This window comes from Nuphar pumila, chromosome 5, assembly GCF_984573655.1.
Source record: "Nuphar pumila chromosome 5, dmNupPumi1.hap1.1, whole genome shotgun sequence".
Taxonomy (NCBI): Eukaryota; Viridiplantae; Streptophyta; class Magnoliopsida; order Nymphaeales; family Nymphaeaceae; genus Nuphar; species Nuphar pumila.
Window position 1 is genome coordinate 67,122,380 of NC_143253.1, and position 19,892 is coordinate 67,142,271.

Here is a 19,892-nt window from a genome sequence, read left to right on the forward strand (position 1 = left end):
CCCTTCTAAAAAAAAAGAGAGAGAGAGAGAAAAGTCAGGACATCTCCAAAATGAAGGATGATGTAATAAAATCCCCAAAAAAATCCAAGAGAGCTTCAATTCTGCCAAAAAAGAAAAAAGTGGACAGAAAGATAATCATGAGGAAAGAATCCCAGGATATCAGACCGCCAAATTTGCCAAAGAATCCTCTTTAAATTTTGTGAAATTCTATTATCAATATTCTTTCACCAATTGCTTTCACAATGTCAAGAATACTCTCTTTCCTACTCATATCAAGGAAATTGATAACTTCCTTGAAGAAGGTCAATTGTAAACAATTTGGGTTTTCAAGTCTCGATTCTACAAAGTGAACCTTGTGTGGAGGTAATGCTTTGGGTAGAAAAGAAAGAATATCTTTTGAAACCATGTGCAACATTTTCAAATATTTTGAATCAACAGCAAAATTTCCAACATTTTGGCAATATTTTCTAGCTATCCTGACATGAAGTGAGGGCTTGATGTCCGTTTTCAATGCATCCTGACACCAATTTTAAATCCCTCCTAAGGACTTGATTCATTCCCTTCTTTGAGAGCATGAACTCTCAGATTTGCACACTTCCCTATGTCCCCACTGTCCCACCATAGACAGTCCCATTTCGGTTCGAGGTCGAACCACCAATCATTTCCCGCAAAAGGCAATTTCAAAAGCTGATTTTAGTCTCAGCAATGAGACGCCCAAAACCAATTCCTTTTCAAGCTTTAGGGACCCCATTTTCCTTCCTTTTGCAAAAACCCTATCGGATTTACTGTGCAAAATCTGAAGGTTCCATCATGGTCTCTTCCTTCGAGGATTCCATTCATTTTCCGCCCGATCAGGATAAGGGTACAAACCTGAGCCTCATCCAAAGAGGTATTTCATTTTCCGCCCGATCAGGATAAGGGTACAAACCTGAGCCTCAATCAAAGAGGTATTTCATTTTCCGCCCAATCAGGATAAGGGTATAAACCTGAGCCTCCTTTGATGAAGTATTCCATTTTCCACCCGATCAGGATAAGGGTACAAACCTGAGCCTCAATCAAAGAGGTATTTCATTGTCCGCCTGATCAGGATAAGGGTATAAACCAGAGCCTCAATCAATGAGGTATTTCATCTTCTGCCCGATCAGGATAAGGGTATAAACCTGAGCCTCAATCAAAGAGGTATTTCATTTTCCGCCCGATCAGGATAAGGGTACAAACCTGAGCCTCAATCAAAGAGGTATTTCATTGTCCGCCCGATCAGGATAAGGGTATAAACCTGAGCCTCATTCAAAGAGGTACTTCATTTTCCGCCCGATCAGGATAAGGGTACAAACCTGAGCCTCAATCAAAGAGGTATTCCATTGTCCGCTCGATCAGGATAAGGGTATAAACCTGAGCCTCATTCAAAGAGGTACTTCATTTTCCGCCCGATCAGGATAAGGGTATAAACCTGAGCCTCATTCAAAGAGGTACTTCATTTTCCGCCCGATCAGGTTAAGGGTACGAACCTGAGTCTCATTTCGATGAGATATTCCATTCCCCAATCAGGTCAAGGGTTCAAACCTGAGCTTCGTTCCATGCGAGGTATTTTATCCCATCCAGGTTAAGGGCATAAACCTGAACTTCGCTCTCATAAGAGAAAAATCTTTCCTCTTCATTCTCCATTCCATATCTACCATCTTCCTCGGGCTAATTTCTTCACACCCAGTCAGATCCTTCTAACTGGGGCATTTTTTATGTATAGCCCAAATTTGGTGTGTTTTTCTTTGTCACTAAGCTCGGCCATGAGCCGGCTTAGTAGCAAAGAGGGGCATCTGTAAACACCCCAAATTTTCACTCACCTCCCCAACATTTTCACCAAGCATCAACATCCAGTCTCTGAAATCGCTGGAGGGCAAAATGGTCATTTTCTGAGCCCGGACCTTGCAAAAGTCCAAATTTCATCTGGAACTCTCAAAATTTCCCTATTTTTAGCTCAGATGTTCAAAATTTTACTCCTGACAGGAGACAGACATCTCCGAGTCTTGGCTCAAGATTATATTGCATAAGACATGACATTGCCTATCATTGCATGAGCATTTCAAATCACTGCACAGCATGTCATTTCGAGATCCAGAACTCTTGATTTCAAAATTTTCAATCCAGATTAGAATTTCAACTCTTTTCAAAATTGATTTCAAAACCCTGGGTCTTCAAAATTATCAGTTCTTCCCATTTTACCCCCAGGGCTCTGAATTTTAAAATATTTCCTCAGGAAAATGATCTGGATAGTTTTAATATGGATTTCAGCCACCTTATCTCAGATTTTTCCCTTTTGACAATTTCAAATATCCTCCTTTTACAAAATTGCCCTACAGGGGCCAACTCTTTCCAAAAATTCTTGTTTTACCAATTAGTCCAGATTTTATGAAAATTCCAAAAAGAAGTTGTTGTTTTATCCTTATTTCAGTAAATAAGCAATGTGGGACCCACACTGAGGTGGTGTCACACAAGCTTTTCTTTTGAAAAATTGAATTTTGAAAAACCCAAAAATATAGGAGCCTTGTCCCCTGGATTGGTGCCACTTGTCTTTTCTCTCTCCTCCCATTTCCATGCCAAGTGTCAGTGTGGGGCTACCCTAAGAAGCCGCCACATGTCATCCCATTTATCTGCCATGTGTCACCCTATCCATTTTGCGCCATGTGTCATTCCAAGACTGCCAGGAGATGCCAAGTGTCATAGGTTGTCCTGTCTAGAAAAAGTGGAGCTTGTCTCCTCTGAGGTGGCACCACTTGAAGTGTGTCTCCTACAGGGGACACGTGTCAACCTCTTATTCCTTCTAGAAAAGTAGCCTGACACATGTCTCTCCCTACTTTTCTCAGAAAAGTAGGAGACACGTGTCACTCCTAGATTCCTCCAGAAAAAGTAAGCTTGTCGCCTCTGAGGTGGCGCCATCTGGAGTGTGTCTCCTGCAGAGGACACATGGCAATCTCTCAGTTTCTCAGAAAAAGTAGACGCCATGTGTCGTTTTCTGCTTTCTTCAGAAAAACTAGAATTCAAAAGTTTAAATCTCCTCATAGGTGGCGCAAATCCTGAACTTCTACCCTTTTCCATGTTGTCTGAGATGGCGCCACATGGCTTGGCCCTCCTTCTCTCCCCTCTGCCACGTGTCATCTTCTGCTTCTTTCAGAAAAAGCAGGTGACACATGTCTCCTTCTCACTCCTTCAGAAAAAGTAGAGGACACATGTCTTCTCCCTACTTTTTTCAGAAAAGTAGGAGACACATGTCACTCCTGGCTTTCTTCAGAAAAAGCAAACCATTCAAAAATTCAAACAGGGCCTAGGTGGCGCAAATCCTGAGCTCTGATTTTTTCGGATGGCCTGAGGTGGCGCCACATGTCCTTTCCTTCCTTTTCCTCCCTCTTGCCACATGGCATTGTAGGAGCCACCCTGAGGTGGCGCCACATGTCCATCCTCCATTCCTCCAGGGCCAACCTCCATTTGAAATTCAAATTCTCCTCTGAGGTGGCGCCATTTGAGAAGGCCTCTCCAGACAGCTGACACTTGTCCGCCACATGTCCAGACCTCCCTGCACCAGAAAAAGTAGAAAACCCCCCTATGAGGTGGCACATTTTGCTTCCTCCCTTCATGTTCTCCTGCCACATGGCATCGTAGGAGCCACTCTGAGGAAATGCCACATGTCAGCCTCTCCTTTCTTGCAGAAAAGTAGAATTTGAATTCTTCTGAGGTGGCACAACCTGCTTCCTCCACTCCTATCCTTTTGACACATGTCAAGAGCCTCCAGAGGTGGCACCACATGGCATGCCCCTACTACTCCAACTTTACACCTCAGAACACCTTTTGAGGTGGCGCCATTCCAGGACTCCACTTGGCTCCATTTTGATTTTTATTTTATTTTTAATAAAAGTAGCCCACCATGAGGTGGCGCCACCTGAGGGCTCCCTGCAAAAGCCAAATTCGAATTTCAAACCCTCAGATAGCACCCTCTGAGATGGCGCCACATGGAGGGCTCAGATCGAGCCTGTTTGAATTTCAAAATTTTTCAGAAAATTTATAAAAACAAGGGTTCACGCCCAGCCTAAAGAGATCATTTTTTTTAGCTCTTGTGAACTTGGAAAATCCGACCTAGCCTTCCTAGAATCAGATTTTGAACTATGGAAATTGTGCCCCCTTTGGCGCATTGAAGAAGGTGGAGTAGAGCTCGTGTTGTGGCCAATTCGATTCCAACAGAGGTCGATTTTCGTGAACCATCTGAAGCCCGGAGCGAAGAACGAAGGAAGCTCGTGATAGCTGCCCCTTTCAAAAGCTCCTACGCTGCGTAACAAAACAATGTGCACTTCTTTTCCCATTGATTGGATGCCATGATTCGATTCGGGAGTCGTTTGAAGAAAGAGCTCATCCGAGAGATGGATTGAGCTATTCTCATAAAACGACATATATAAAAATGTTTAATTATGCTTCCTTGATGATTTTAACATTCATATAGTTAGCTAGGTTTAATTTGCATTTTATTTTATTCATTTAGCATATTTCATGAATTAATTAGGATTAATTTAGCCTTTATTTCAATTCTGCTTATTTTCAGTAGGTCTCTGTTTTTGTCAGTCAGTACACACGTCATTTCATGCATTTGTTTTTTATGAAAAATCCCAAAAAAATCACGGAATGCACCCTTAGGTGTCCCTAAAATGTTGCCAAAAATTCGGAGCCATTTAAATTTGTTTACTGCGGTAAACATTCAAAATGGCAAGTCGGGTGTTTTTTACCCGGGATGCATTTTCAACTTGTAAAATCGAGATATCCCTCATGGGAGATCCAATTTTCGATCCGAAAAATGTTCTGAACTCGGGAGAATGTCTAGTTTTTAATATGAGTTTTTCAGATTTTTCTGATTTTTTTTTATATCTGACAAAAATCCGAAAGTTCGAGACAGGTGTCAGAGCCTAATTTAGGCCTCTGAGATCTTGGATCGACTTAGGGCTTTGGTTTCTCTTTGTGTGTTTCTCCAAATCCAAAACTATAAAAAGTGAAAATTGTGTCCGAGATGTCCTCTGTTTTCATCTAAAAGCCTGTGATTTTTAGAACAGTGTTGATACCTGCTTCGGATTTTTTTTTTGTCAGTCCCCTGTTTTGCTACATTTGTCTGTTCTGTTAGTTTAGGCAGTAATAGTTATATTTTTATCTGTGTTTCCGTTGATCAAATGCCAAAATCATAAACATGAAAGTTGTTCATGTAGGTGTCCTGCATAACTCTGATTAATTTCATAAATTTCCATGGCCGTTTTATATTTTTTTGGCATTTTACATCAGATTAGGGTGATTTTTACCTCTGTCAGAACTAAATCCCTGTTGCCGAACTCACCATGGCTCAAATCCTGAGGCTGTAAAAACCAAAAATGTTTCAGTTCAGGTCTTTTAGCAGTCTGCAAAATATCAGAAGTTTCCATGGTGTAAATCTTGCATTGTCATATTAGGCATTGCATTTGGTTCGGATCCATAGGCAAAATCCACCATTTTAGGACTTTCTTTGAATTTTAGCATTTAAATCATATCATTTCATAATTTTTAGCATTCTAGGTTGTTTATCAGAGTAAGTAAATGCTTCATACCGAATTTGGTGCAATTTGGAATCCATTTGAGGTTCGGATTAGCCACAATACCAAAACAGGGTCCTGCAGGACCCGGATCCAAGAGAAAAACAAGCGAAATTAGTTATTTTGAGTAAATTGCAAAATGCCAAATTCTGATTTTACAGTCCTAATGTGTTTAGCAGCATGTCATACTGCATTTCATCATCATTGAATTCAATTTGAATTTCGAAATCCCAATTTTACTAAGTTTTCCTTCAAAAAACCCTGATTTTAAAGGTGTAACTTTAATTTTAGGGGTATTTTGGTCATTTTGACCCCAATTCCGAATTTCAAACTGTTTTTCACTGAATTTCCTGCATTTACATCATTTCAAATATCAAGGAAGCATGATCATAGGGTTTATATCCAATTAAATCCAATAATTTCATAATATTATTGGAAAATTTTGGAAAAACCCACATATTTGAGCTAACCTTATTTCAAGTTTGTCAGGGACATTCAAAAGAAGGAGCTGAAGTCTGCAAATTTATTTTATTTCCTTTATTTAGTGATGTAATAATGTAAATTTTGGAATAAGAGAGTTAATTTCCTGCTTAGACTAGGATGCATATCATATAGTTTGAATTTATGCAATATCCTGCTTATATGATTCATGCATTTTATTTCAAAAGCACTATGGATGTTCACGAATGGCACGTGCGCCAACTCTTAGGGAGTTAATGAACTCGGTGGAATCCATATTTACGGCCCTAGTTGGAATATGGACGAGACCCAGATCCATCATCTTTCTACTAGTCACATTGAGCCTACACTCTTAGGCTATCTTGAAAATGCACATCATATTTCTAAATTTTTCAAAATCTTGTGTATTAAATCAATTAAACTCTGAACATATTCATGGCCACAGTCAGAATATGTGAAGGATTTATTTTGACTTAATGCACATTTTCCAACAAATTTCTCAGAAAATCTTTTCAAAGTGCATTCATTCACTCATATCATTTGCATCATGAAATCATTGGTTTTCCCATGATTTTCTTAAGAAAACTTCATTCGCAGAGAAATCGATTTCTCAAGAAACTCTGAGTATTTTCCAAAATCGGTTTTCCCAAGTCAAGTTTTCACAGTTTTCCATGGAAACCAGTCTCTCAAGAAACTTCTAAGTTGGATTTCCAAGATCAAAGTTTCTCTCAATTTTCCTTGGAAAATGTTATTTTCTTGAGATTTTCAAAAAGAGTTTTCTAATCTTCCTCAAAGATCAAAATCAATTTCCAAGTATTTCAAGGGTAAGATTCCCAGGATTTCAATTTCCCAAGTTTCAGTTTTTCTTCTCCAATGAGTTTCCCTATAAATTTTCCATCATTTTCGTAAGAAAATTCTCAAAGTCCAAGTTTTCCTAAGAAGTGTTTCCCTTTTCAAAGGTTCACCCTTTTCTCAAGAATCAATTCCATTTTCCCAGGATTTTCAACCATTCATGATTTTCCCACAACTTCATGAACCTTCCCGTGACTTCAAAAACCCTTTTTCACATGAGTTTTCCTGAGAAATTGACTTTCATCTTTTTCCTGAGAGAATCTTTTCAACTCCAAATATTTTCCAAGCATACATCATGTTTTCCCAAGCTGCATTTTCCCAAAACCTCATAGCACATGCCTGAATTCTCTGTGCATTTAGGATAGAACATGACTTCGATAATTTAACTAAGTCAAGCATAGTTTTGGTCCTTGGTTCGATTACCCCTGTTAAAGGCGGCAGGAACGGTCGAACCTCGTACCGACAGGTCGAGCCCCATCCCATGGATTTTCCCGCAAATTTTCAAAAACGGAGGCGAGTATTTCAAAAGCAATTTCCAAAATCCAGTCAAGTTTGAATCGCGAAAGCGTTTTCTCCTTCTCTCTCTTCCACAAGGAAGGGAAGACGAGGGAAAAATTTTGCGACGATAACAGGTATGCAAACGATGACTTAGCCTGCCCATTCACATGCTCAGCCTCACGCGGCTAACAAGAGCACATCACTCATGACGGCGATCATAACACTATTTTATCTTTTTCATTACTAGGGTATAGACATACATGAGCTCACTCACGACACAAGAGGCCATCGCCCAAAGGCTTAAACTGAGTCGAACAACCACAATAGTGTGTTTATCAAACCCTATGGTGTTTAAGTTTTTGTGATCATTCTGCACATCTGAGTGTATTGTGCACCTTGTGCACTCATCTATGTCCCAAACACGATACCAAAGTGTATCCTTTCGAGGTACGTAAAAAGTAGTACAAGTGTCAAGACGTGCTACATGCGAGTGCGAGCTAAGAATCACATGATCTCAAGTTGTTCGCACAATTATAAACCAACAGTGGTATGGATACATATGCAAATCTTAGAAAACACATTTCAGTTACATGAGAATGTGCGAGTGAGTGTACAATTCCATAATTTCAAGAGATATGCAATTCAAGAATATTATGTAAACATCATTTCAAATACAACACGCTGAAACAATTATTGCAAGTTTCTCAATTGCAATTTTAATAGATCAGAACTTCAAAAAGTCTTTATTTGGTGTTTCTCATAAAACAAGGCCTCTCTTATAGAGAAAACTCGTGATTTCGGTACACTCATGTATTGAGATTGAAATCTAAGATATTCCCGTATGTATGAGAATTGTATTTGCATTTCCAAGGTGGATCGCCGCACTTACAGGAGGAACAATGTAAATACATCACGAAGGACAACTGTATGCTTATACATAGCTAGGTTACATAATTCGACACACTTACGTGTCAAGTATGAAATCTAGGATATTCCCAACTTATGGGAATAACATTAGTATTACCACGGTAGGGGTTGTCATACTCTACCGAGACAACCGACGCAGAAACGATGATTTTGATAAGATGACCAAAACCTTAGTTGGTGGGATAAATCATACACATTGATGGCATTGCATTGCTTTCTAGTGGTGCACTTAGAGTCCATCTCCAATAGAGCCACGAAGAGCCCACACGAAAAAGCCATCTAGGGTCACCTCCCTTTTGCCCATCTAAAAACATCCAATTTCAAGGCACAGGGTGCCAAAATGCTTGAAACATCGATTGTGGCCCTGAGGCCACTTCAGACACACACCTACTATGCTGCCAAGAATTAAGTGGGGCAGTCGGACAGTGAACCCTCACCCACCAAAAACTGTAAGCTCAAGGTTCGAGGCAATGCTCGAACACATGCTTCTTTCGCTTAACTATGCATATACGTGTGAATCCCTCTTTCCCTTTTTTTTCTTCTTTAAAAAAAAACACTTAACTTGTTGTCGAGGTGGTTGGAACCTTGGGTCGCACCAGACCACTAGGTTTAGCCTAGTGTGCCACACAGTACAGGGAGCACACTTTGAAGGTTTTATGAGGTCGCTTGGGGTACGCCATCACTCGGTTCCTCAAAACGACCAAAACAACCTGATAGGTTGCGGTCTGGTCCTTTGGACCAGACCATGGTCTAGGTCCAACCCTGGTCTGAACCCAAGGTTTCAGACCAGGTGGCTGACGAAAGTGGTGGCACACCAACTAGGTGCCAGTTGGGTGCTCAGATGCGGCTAGTGCCAGATAGCCCACAGCTGCGCCAGGAACTCAAACGAACCAAAAGAAAAGGGGTTCGGGTCTTGTCCTCTAGACCAGACTCATCCTCTTACTCAAATGCCCTGGGTCTGAACTCAAGGCTTAGACCCGACACACCTATCAATGGACAGTGTGTCCAGGGTAGGGAACCGACCTGGTTGAAGTTAGCACCTGATGGTCAAACAAAAGCCAGACTCAAACTAGCGGGTCTAGTCCTCTAAACCAGACCACTCAGGTATGCTAGGATGCTGGTCTGAACCCAAGGTTCAGACCAAACAATCTGGCCAAAGGACAGTGGTCACCCAAAAAAAAAAACTACCCGGGTGCGGTTGGCACCCGACGCCTATCCACAGGACGCGGCTAAGGTCTGGGCACTGGTCTAGTCCTCTGGACCAGACCTGGGGTCCAAGACCCCCCCTGGTCTGAGCCTGCTCAGCCCAGGTCCCGCAAAGTGGGGAAGGCCTACAACCCAACCTAAGGCTGGCAAGACTCCCGGGTGCATGTTAACACCTGACATCCAGACGCGTGCCAACAAGGGTGTCCCAAAACTGGGTGCACCTAGCCGATCCCTGCTCGGACCAGGGTTTACCTGGTCAGGTCTGTCCCAACAAGGGACAAATTAACTTAGATACCCTGCAAAACGAAATGGCCATTAACGAAAAGAAAAAATAAAAAAAAAATGCTTAAAGTGGGGGAAAACGAAGATGGAGAAGAAAAGAGGGTGCAACGTCTGGACTGGGCTACAAATGTGCCAGGTCCGAACTCACCCAGAGGCTCAAGATGTGCCTCAACCATCCTCATGGTTTTGAGCGGGGTTGAGGTCATCACAAGCACGTCTGAATCGATTGCTCATGCATGCAGAGTTTAGAACCAACACCCACAAAAGAAGAGAGCCGACAAAAAAAAAGAGATAACATTTTTATTTGTTGCATGCCAAACACATAAGAAATGAAGAAAAAATGTGAAAATAACCAGTAACCATGGGTTGAACAAGGTACCACGCAATGTACGAGCCTCTCAAATGCATCTAGCTCGTGGCTTCATATTTCGTAATACACGCAATACCTAAGAGAAAGGAGGTAAAAATATTGAAGTCCTTCACCTTGGTTATCCGGAAGAAGAATGGAGGAGAAGCTACGGAGGAGATGAAGTTCGATTGCAAAGGCTCCACGAAAATGGTGGAAGCCACACCACTCAACTAGAGGGAGATGGAGAGAGTGAGAGAGAGAAAGTGAGAGCTCCAAACTCGCCAATTGCTCTCTCTCTCTTTCCTCCACTTCAAGATTTTTATGTCAACGGCCCATAATAAGCAAGGGTTGGGATTAAGGTTGCAGGAGATGGGTGGCTGGGGTCAAACACGCCCCTCCAAGCTCTGGAGAAACAATGAGTGCCCTACATAGCTGCCCCTCTCAGCCAATGCAAGCACGCCCTTTGAAAGGAAAAGAAAACTTACCTAAGTGCCATGGGGTGCAACCCCATGCACCACTTGGAATGGTGCACACCTCATTAATGCCCTCTTTGGAAAAAGCATAAAGGGATTTTCGAAATCCCATGGGGCGCAACCCCATGCAGTTGCCTTAAAGGGGTGCCCCACCCTTATAATGAGGCCTCATGCCTCACCATGAGGTCACACTAATGTGTGTGGGGGGGGGTGCTGGGCCAATCGTGGCCCTCCCTATGGGACTCGCCCCATCCTCTTACGATTATGCCATAGGTCCAGCTGGTCTTCATGGCCTCCATCGTCCTAAAAAGACCAAAAATGGTCGACCAAGGGTTTGGTCGACCCCTTGACCAACCATCTTAAAAACGATTTCTCCATAATTCATTAAATTCATTAGTTAAGATCAAAATATATCATAACATATATTTTTATTTCAAATTTCCAATACAATTTCCTTTCTAAAGTTTATCTTAAAAGAAATTTTCATCTCTTACAGAAATTTCTCTCGTATTGACCCTCATTTTATTGTTAGGCGATCTCCTGTAATTCACATGCACTGACAAAATTTCTTTGTCGTTTGGGTTCCTAATTCGGAGACAACCTAAATATACACATTATGAATTTACCCTTCAAATTTTGGAAGTTAATTCACTACGGATTTCTCTCAATCGTTACTTACATTTTACTTACACGATTAAAGTCTCGTAAAGTCGAGAACACATATTTTTACGAGAAAATCTAGCAATCACTTATAAAATTTTCCGTCACTGAAACACATAAAAACATATTTCATTTAAAAAAAATCATGGACCTTACAGTGAAAGTCTTCATGATCCCGAGTAGCTGGGAGAAGACACAAGTTAAAGTGTTTGAGTCTTATGTCGAAAAGGTGAATGAATGAAGTCACTTTTGTGTCCTAGTTAATATCTTTGTCCTATATTGAGAAAGTATAAAAGAAATTGGCATTGCACATGATATAAAAGCAGACCATACACAAGCCATAGAATAAAATAGTGAGCAAAAAGAAAAAAATATGAAAAATTGAAAATCAAGAAAAAGACAAGAGCATAAAAAGAAAAAGTTCATTGCTTAGAAGTATGATTGGGAAAACCTGAGCAGAAAATATATGAGTGAGGATGAGTAAAAAATAAATATATATTTATTTGATTTTTCAAGAATAAAACATAAATAATTATGATATTTAGAAAAGTGAAAGAAATCTTTTTATTCTGTGGTGGTATATAAAAGACTCTAATTATGTTTTGATTATGTAATAACAAGAAATATTTATGAAAACAAAGTCTTTAATTACCTAGTGCTTGTGAAAATGATTACTCTTATGCATACATGACATAGATGTTTATGGGTGGCATCACTGCAAACCCTCACGAGACCTCACTCGTCCACTGGGGTAACCTAGGGGTTGAAAAGGCTTATTGCATGTGCTAAATGCAACCATGATTTCTACAAAAATGAGTTAGTTTCAGTAGTTTTTTTATTCTTGCATTTTTTCTTCAATTTGCTCGAGAACTAGCAAATGATAAGCATGGGGGGGTATTTGATCATGCATTTATTTTCGCATTTAAATAATTTAACTCATGCATGATCCAATAAGAAATTGCATTAAAATCCCAATTTTAGTGTTAGTTTCGAGAAAATGTGCAAAAAAAGATAAAATTCAGAAAAAGCATAAATTGCAAGTTAATTTTGCGAATTAGGTTGTTTAGAAATTAGTTGGTCATATTTTTCTTTAGGATTTAGATTTTTAATCAAATTAGATTCAAAAAAATAAAGGTGCATTATTTCATTTAAAAGTTTAAATAGTTTAGATAAAAAAATATAGATTTTGAGTTTTTTTAGAAAACATTTTGTTTTAAGCACCTTTTTGAAATTTGTAGAAATTGATAGGAGTTAGAGCAAAACCCCTCCTCTTTAAATACCCTACGTAGGGGTTTGAGAGGGGTTGTCCTCCATTGCAAGAAGTCATTCCCCTCTTCTCTCAACCCCTCTCTCCCACCCCTATCTTTCCTCCCACCTCTTTCTCTCAACCTCTTTTTCAGCGGTGGATCTCTTCTCAACGGGAGTGTCGATGGCAAAGGAGAGGCCAACCTTCTCTCCTCAACCCAATCTGATTCTGGTAAGTCTTTTTCCTTCTTCTTCCCTTTCTCTTCAATATGCATTTTTGTTTCTATCTCTTTTCATTTTTAATGCATTCTGCTATGTGCATTTTCTCTGCATTTTGATTCAACATTGTTGATTTCATTGCATTAATTACATTTTTCTGCATACTCTGCGTCATTAGCATTTCTGAAATTTCATTTTCATCATTTTTATTAGTGCATTGATTTTCTACATCATCGTATCATCGTCACCCTCATCCTATCGCATCTGAAATACATTTCATCACCTCTGTGAGCTGCAGCTGATCTGAATCAACGTTTAATTCACTGCATCTTATCTGTGCATCATCGTGATTTTCTTTTCTTGTTTCACTAGCACAACATCAACTCCATTGCAAGATCTGTTTTCACTACAGCGTCATCGTATGCTTGATTTCATCGGATTATGCAATGCATTTTGCATCAGCATCATCAGATCATAACCGTCTCCTCTGTTCTTTGATTCATCTGATCTCCATTGCATTCATCCTCAACTGCATCACATTTTGTATTCATTTTCTTTTTTGTTTCATCGTTTCATCTACATTCATTTTGCATCTCATATTTATTTCATTTTCCATATCGCGTTCTCATCTCCACATTCTCAATTTCATTTTCATCTAATTTGCATTCTCATTCTGCATTTCATTCAAATCACTTCTGCAATCACCGCATCTATGCATCTTCATTTCATTGCAACTGTGCATTTTCATTTTTGTGAAAATAACACACCGCATTACCTGTGTTATTTCTGATTTTTGCATCTGTGTGTTTTTATTTTGTTTATCATGTTTTTTTATTATTCAACATCGCATATTAGTCAGCATCTGCACCTTTCATTTATTTCCTGCACTCTTCATTTTGTGCATCACATTTTGTTTCATCATTTTTAGTTTCTGTAACTCGCATTTCATTTCTTTGCACATTCTTTTCTTCATGTGTCATTTGTGTATTCGTTTTTAGTTTTCATTCATCGCATTTTCTCTGTTTCATCTGCATTTGTATCCTCTGTTTAGCACATCATTCTGCATTCATAAGCATCTGCGTTTTATCTCCTGCGTATGCTATTTCCTTTGGCATTTACCATATTTATTTACCATTTTATTTTTGCATTTGCGGGTGTTCATTTTCAGCATTTACTTTGCCAATCCAGTGTGTTTTTCACTTCAACATATTTCCATTTCAGCATTTCCTTAGTTCTTGCATTTTTATCTGTTGTATTGTGTTTCTGTTCTTTTGCTTCTGAAATTTCCCTTTACGTAATTGCATAAGCATTTTCTTTTTCGCATTTGCATTCGAAGCTTCATTTTGCATAGTTTCACTCTGCATTCTTTTCTTCATTTTTCGTTTTGCATTTAGCTTCATTTAGCGCATTGTTTTTATTATTTTGCAAAAGTTCTTGTCAGTAGTTTTTTTAGTAGTCAGTTCTCATCTTTTGTTTCGCAAATCGTTTTAGTGCATTTTAGTATAGTCTTGTGTAGTGTTATTCATCTTCACTGTTGTGCATTATTTTGTGTTTTGCGGGGAAGAGTGGAGACGAGCGAGCAAGACTTTCAAGCATGCCTTCATGATGGGACAAGAAGACGCAAGTGTTGAAGGCATTTTTCTTTTCTTTTAGATTAGGAAGTTTAATTTCATTTTAAATTTGGGGTTTGTAATAAAATCATTTTAATAATTGTTTAAACCCTCTACGCAAGGCCGCACTGTTGTAGTTAGTTGATTAGTTAAGTAACTATTTTCTTTTACTTTTGGCAATAAAGTATAGATTAGTTGTGTGTTTGAATACGAAGTAACCTTCGTTCCCTAAGATCGACCCAGACTCCACCACTCATGCGAGTCAGTTTTTATTTTTGGTGTCTGGCTTTCACGTTATTTTTACATAAAAATATCATTTCTAAAACTGTTTCACAAAATTGACATCAACCGATTTTAGGGTGACGCTAAAAAAATCAACGGGCTAAGCATCCTCTGGCGACAATATAACGAACTTATATATATATATATATATATATATATATATATATATATATATATATATATATATATATATATATATATATATATATATATATATATTTGTATTTTCCTTTTGTTTATTGTGATACTTTCATAACTTAACTGAGATTGCAGGTAGGAAAGTAAACACATACTAACATGCTTATTTCATTTTTTTATTTTCAAATGAAGCAAACAAATTTTATTTGCAGGTTGGAAAAGATTGATGACCTCATTATGTCGAGGTCTTCACAGAACAATGTGTAGAGGTAAATAAAGCATAGGTGTGCCGATTCGCACACACACAGTTCAAGGGTTTTTCTTTTAACCCCCAAAAAAGGACTCACCTGTATTCGCTAATCCAAGATGTAGGTATTTAGTCACTGAAGTGCAGAAGCCAACAGTGGGTTCGTCTGCTTCAGGCCAGATCTTATGTTGATTGTGGTTGAGGACCTGAACCTGGCTCTAATACCACTGTTGGTGTATGAAGATGACAGGAACTCTAAAACACAATCTGCACAAGTCACAAAGAAGAAATAGCGAAAAAAGAGAAAAGGAGAAGAGACGATATCGAATTGGATTTGAGGTTTGCTTCAAGAGAGATCTTTTCCGAATGTGTCATCTGCATGCCGAGCTATGCCATTTTATAGGATTGTTTCTTTCTTGGATTTCCTCAATCTCAACGAGCAGTTGTGCCAAATGGAAGAGAATCTCGGTGGACCAAAGTTTTAGATAAAGATGGACTTTAGATTTAAAAACCAGTTTTGTAAAACGGTCCATATACATCCACGAACGGGTCCCTGTTTGTGGATGAAGCCGAACTATGCGGTTTATGGCCACATAGTCCAACAGATTGTACGGTCGTTGTTGCGTCTAAAGAGCCAGTGGGGGACGTGTCGAGAGAACCCCAGCAATGAGTCATATGTGTCAGCCCTGACTGCTGAGTGTTGATGATGATGAGGTCTCTTTCATGAACACATGGCAGTTTCGCAGCCGTAGGATCTTTCACGAGATGGCTTGTCGGGGAGGCACTGACCTACATATGAAGTTTAGTAGAAACTGACATTTTGATCATATGATCATGTTTTTCGGACACTGACCTACATATTATGTTTAGTAAAAACTGATCATAATTATGCTTTTCTGGTATACATGCAGGATTTTTTAGAAGGTTGAAAATTCAATGGCCTACAATATATCAAAATTTCAAACTTAAAAAAACATACTGATGGAAGAGTTTATTCCTATATTTTGACCATATTAAACACATTCATGAGGTCAGATTTGGTAAACAACTTCAGCCCATGGTTTCCAAATAAGGTGTTCCTTAACTACCAGGGTAGCAAATGCTATTCCAACCAATGTGCATCCAATATCCTAATAAGATGTAAAAAGTTTTAAAACAAAAAACATCAGACAAAAGATTCCCAAAAATTTATATGGGTCCATAAAACAACAAATCCTGTCCGTGTGAGCCCGATTACTTCATGCCTTGCTGGTTCACTGTAGGACCACTTTGTATGGGAAAGTTCGATGCATTTGATTGAGAAGTGCCTTTCAACTACAGTGGATCAGGTGAACTGTATCAATGCAAGTGGGGGTGGATTAACTAATATGAGGTGAACTGTATCAAAGTTAAAAAAAGAAGAAGAAAAGAGCCTCATATTAAAGTGTGGTAGTGATAGAGCCCTATTTGCCAGCGCTTTGCTTAACATATATAGTTAGGGGTGTCAACGGGCTTGGTTTACCCCGACCCGATAGCATACCTGAAAATATGTCTAAGTCATGTACCACCTATGTCCTAACCAAACCCTACCCATTGACACCCCTATATATAGTTGCTAGGGATGTCTGTAGATCAGGGCGGGTGCATGGGACAAGCTCTTCACCCTTGCCTGTCTTAAAATTTTGCCCTTCATTCTTGTACGGGTTTTGATTTTCACCTTATCATTTCATGTCTTCTTTCTCCACCCTACATAGAACGGGTTCTAACGAATTCCTGTTTCTTCTAGGTTCACTGTCATCCTTATGTCATTAGAAGGAGAGAGAAGAGAAAAAAAATCATAGAAATTGCGTTAGAAAACAAATATATATGAGATTTAAATATTATTTTATAAAATATTAAAAGTATATTAATAATTTTAAAAACAAGAAGCTGAACAAGGTGCATCCACCTCCACCTCCACCTCCACGCTAGTTTTGATTTTCACTTATCCTCGCCCCAAATAAGGCGGGTTGGGACAGGCCTCTGTTTCCTCCGACTGCCATCCCTAATACTTGATACCCATTAGCATCCACTGCGTTGCTTGTTTCTTTTGCTATTATGAATGAGAAAAAAAAGGAAGTGCACCTAATGTGATAGACGTATTGGTAAAAGCTGCAATTCTTAAATAAGTTTTCCGTTCTGCCCACAAGGGCTCCACACAACTCAGTGAGCCAGCTTTCAAATGCAATGACACCGAGAGTTCTGTACCTAAAGAGCATATTCTTTGCCAAAAGACTTGAGCCAAACATGAAACTATCGGTATATTCCTGACTTAGGGATGTAAAAGGTTGGAATTTGGATTGGATTGGCAAATTGACTAATGAGATATTAGCTAAATGGATTCGGATTAAGATGATAAAAAACTCAAACCAGATCCAACCTTTTACATGCATCAAATTTAGATATTTGTTAGATTTGGTAGCAAAAAAATCAAAGTCGTATCCACATCCGATCATTATCGGATATGGCTTTTGGCTTACCAAATTCAACTAAACGGAAACGTGTTGGGTCAGATATTAGATAAAACCTCATTCATTGACATCCCTGCCGCAAGTAAGGGTGTCAACTGATCGGGTTTGGTTCGGACCTAGGTGAAACCAGATTTAGATTAGATTTTTAGGTATGGTATCGGGTCCGAACTTAGGTCTAATCAGGTCCATTATAAGAAAAATCATACCCGGACTCGATAAAAACTACATGAACCAAACTAGGTAAAACCATATTTTTTATCGTTTTTATATTAAAAAATTACAGGTCTTAATCAGAACTCAAGCTGGGTTTGGGTCTGGGTCTGGGTCTGGGTCTGGTATAAAATTTTGCAAACTATACCTGGGTCCATGTATTAATTGGACATTTGGGTTCAGAACCAAGTCCTAATCGGGTTTTCTTATTTATCACAATACTCAAACCCTATAAGATTTGGTTTGGGTCAGGTCCGGGTAAACCAGGGCCGTTGACACTCCTAAAGGGAAGTACTCATGGAGTTTTTTTATATTACAGATATTAACTCAGGTCTACAATCATCGGGACAGCTCTCGACCTTAACCAGACATTCAAACTATATAAAAAAAAATGAGGGAGAGGGTTAGCTTGACTTGCTTCTTGGTCAATGGAGACGGCCCATACGATTGGAAATCGATTTGCTTTTTGAGTTGACTAGACTTAGATTGACCAACTCATAAATCAAGTTAAAATTGGAAACTGAAGCAGGTCCTGAGATCCAGTTGATCAGAGGCCCTGACCCGGTTCCACCATCGTGCGGGTACCTTAAGTCGAGTTGGTTAAATGCTAAAACAATACCCAGTTAAGGGTTAAATGGACATGATATATGCTGCATCATTTGAGATCCAAATCCGAATATAAGATACTTGCAGTAGATTTGAATCTGGATTCAGACCCAGTCCGTACAGGCTCCTCTCGGACACCAACCCCAGACCCGAATAAAAACGTGCTTCGTGAAACCGACCCGAACCGAATCACCTCCATGAAAACTACAAAGCTAATCACCACGTCAGCGGTCTGCGCCTCCCCGACAAGCTATCTCGCGAAAGATCCTCCGGCCACTGAGGGGGCACGTGGAACTGACACGTGTCCATGAGAGAGACGTCTGACCTCGTCCTCATCATCACTCAGCTGTCAGGGCTGACACATATGACTCATCGCCGGGCCCACGTGGTTCTCTCGACACGTCCCCCACAGGCTCTCCAGACGCGACAGCGACAGTACGATTCAGGATGACCGGTCCTCATCGCATGCCACGCTTCGGCTTCGAGGCACGCAAATTGAGGCACCGGGTAAGGATGCTTTTCGGACCTCCGATCGCTACGGGTTCCGGTTTTTTATTCCTTTCCCTCAATGGTTCGGGTCTGATCCCAAGCTCGTGTCAAACCTTATGTCTGAGTTGGATCTGCCCCGATTCATCCCCAAACCCTACGAAGAATTGGATCTGAAATTGGTTATGCAATAGGTAATGGTCTGCCTGACTCCAAATCCAGGTCCGAAAGTAGCTCTCGTTACGATACGTTGAATATAGTAAGAAACGTCGACAGTTGGAGAAGGATCCGAACGACTTCATATCTCGTTTAATGTTTTGGAAATGGGACAGTGAAATCCTACCAGAACTGTCCCACTTGCGCCCGCATTATTTTGATTCATACATATTGGATCCGGATCAAATGCAGATCCTTGGATACCAGTTTTAAGAGAGGATCAGGTCAGCAGCAACTACACGGTAACAGATGCCTTGGATGTCGTTAATCTTAAAAATGAACTATACCTATCATTGTGAGCCCTTCATTTTAGACCATTCAGATGACGTCCATCCGGAACACAAATGATATCGGGAAAAAGAACCTAAACTGCTGTAGGACCCAATCCCACTACGCCAAACCCCTTGGGTCGTGTTCATCCAAATGATGGGCATCTCATCCGTACAGGTTTGGATGCTTGAGATCAACGGCGTCCAACCAGCTTGTTTTAAGAGCCAGATCCATTCCAAATTCAAGTCAGTTACAGAACAAATATTGCTGGGTCCTGTTATATCTCTTTCAGAATCAGGTAAGCACGTGAAATCATACCCACATCAATGCCTGGTATATCCAAATTCTCTTTTTATTCATTTTCTTGGTTTTTTTTTTTCGCTAGGCCAAGGAAAAACCCTTCCCTACCAACCAAAGGGTACACCCTGCTTAGTAGCTTGGCAAATGAGTCTTCTGGGCCCCTCGTTTTATGTTAATCACGTGAAAATAAATTAATTTTGAAAAAAAAAATATTAGATCCAAATCTTGTACTCTAATGAGTTCTGAGTTCGATCCACATCCACAACAGGCCAGA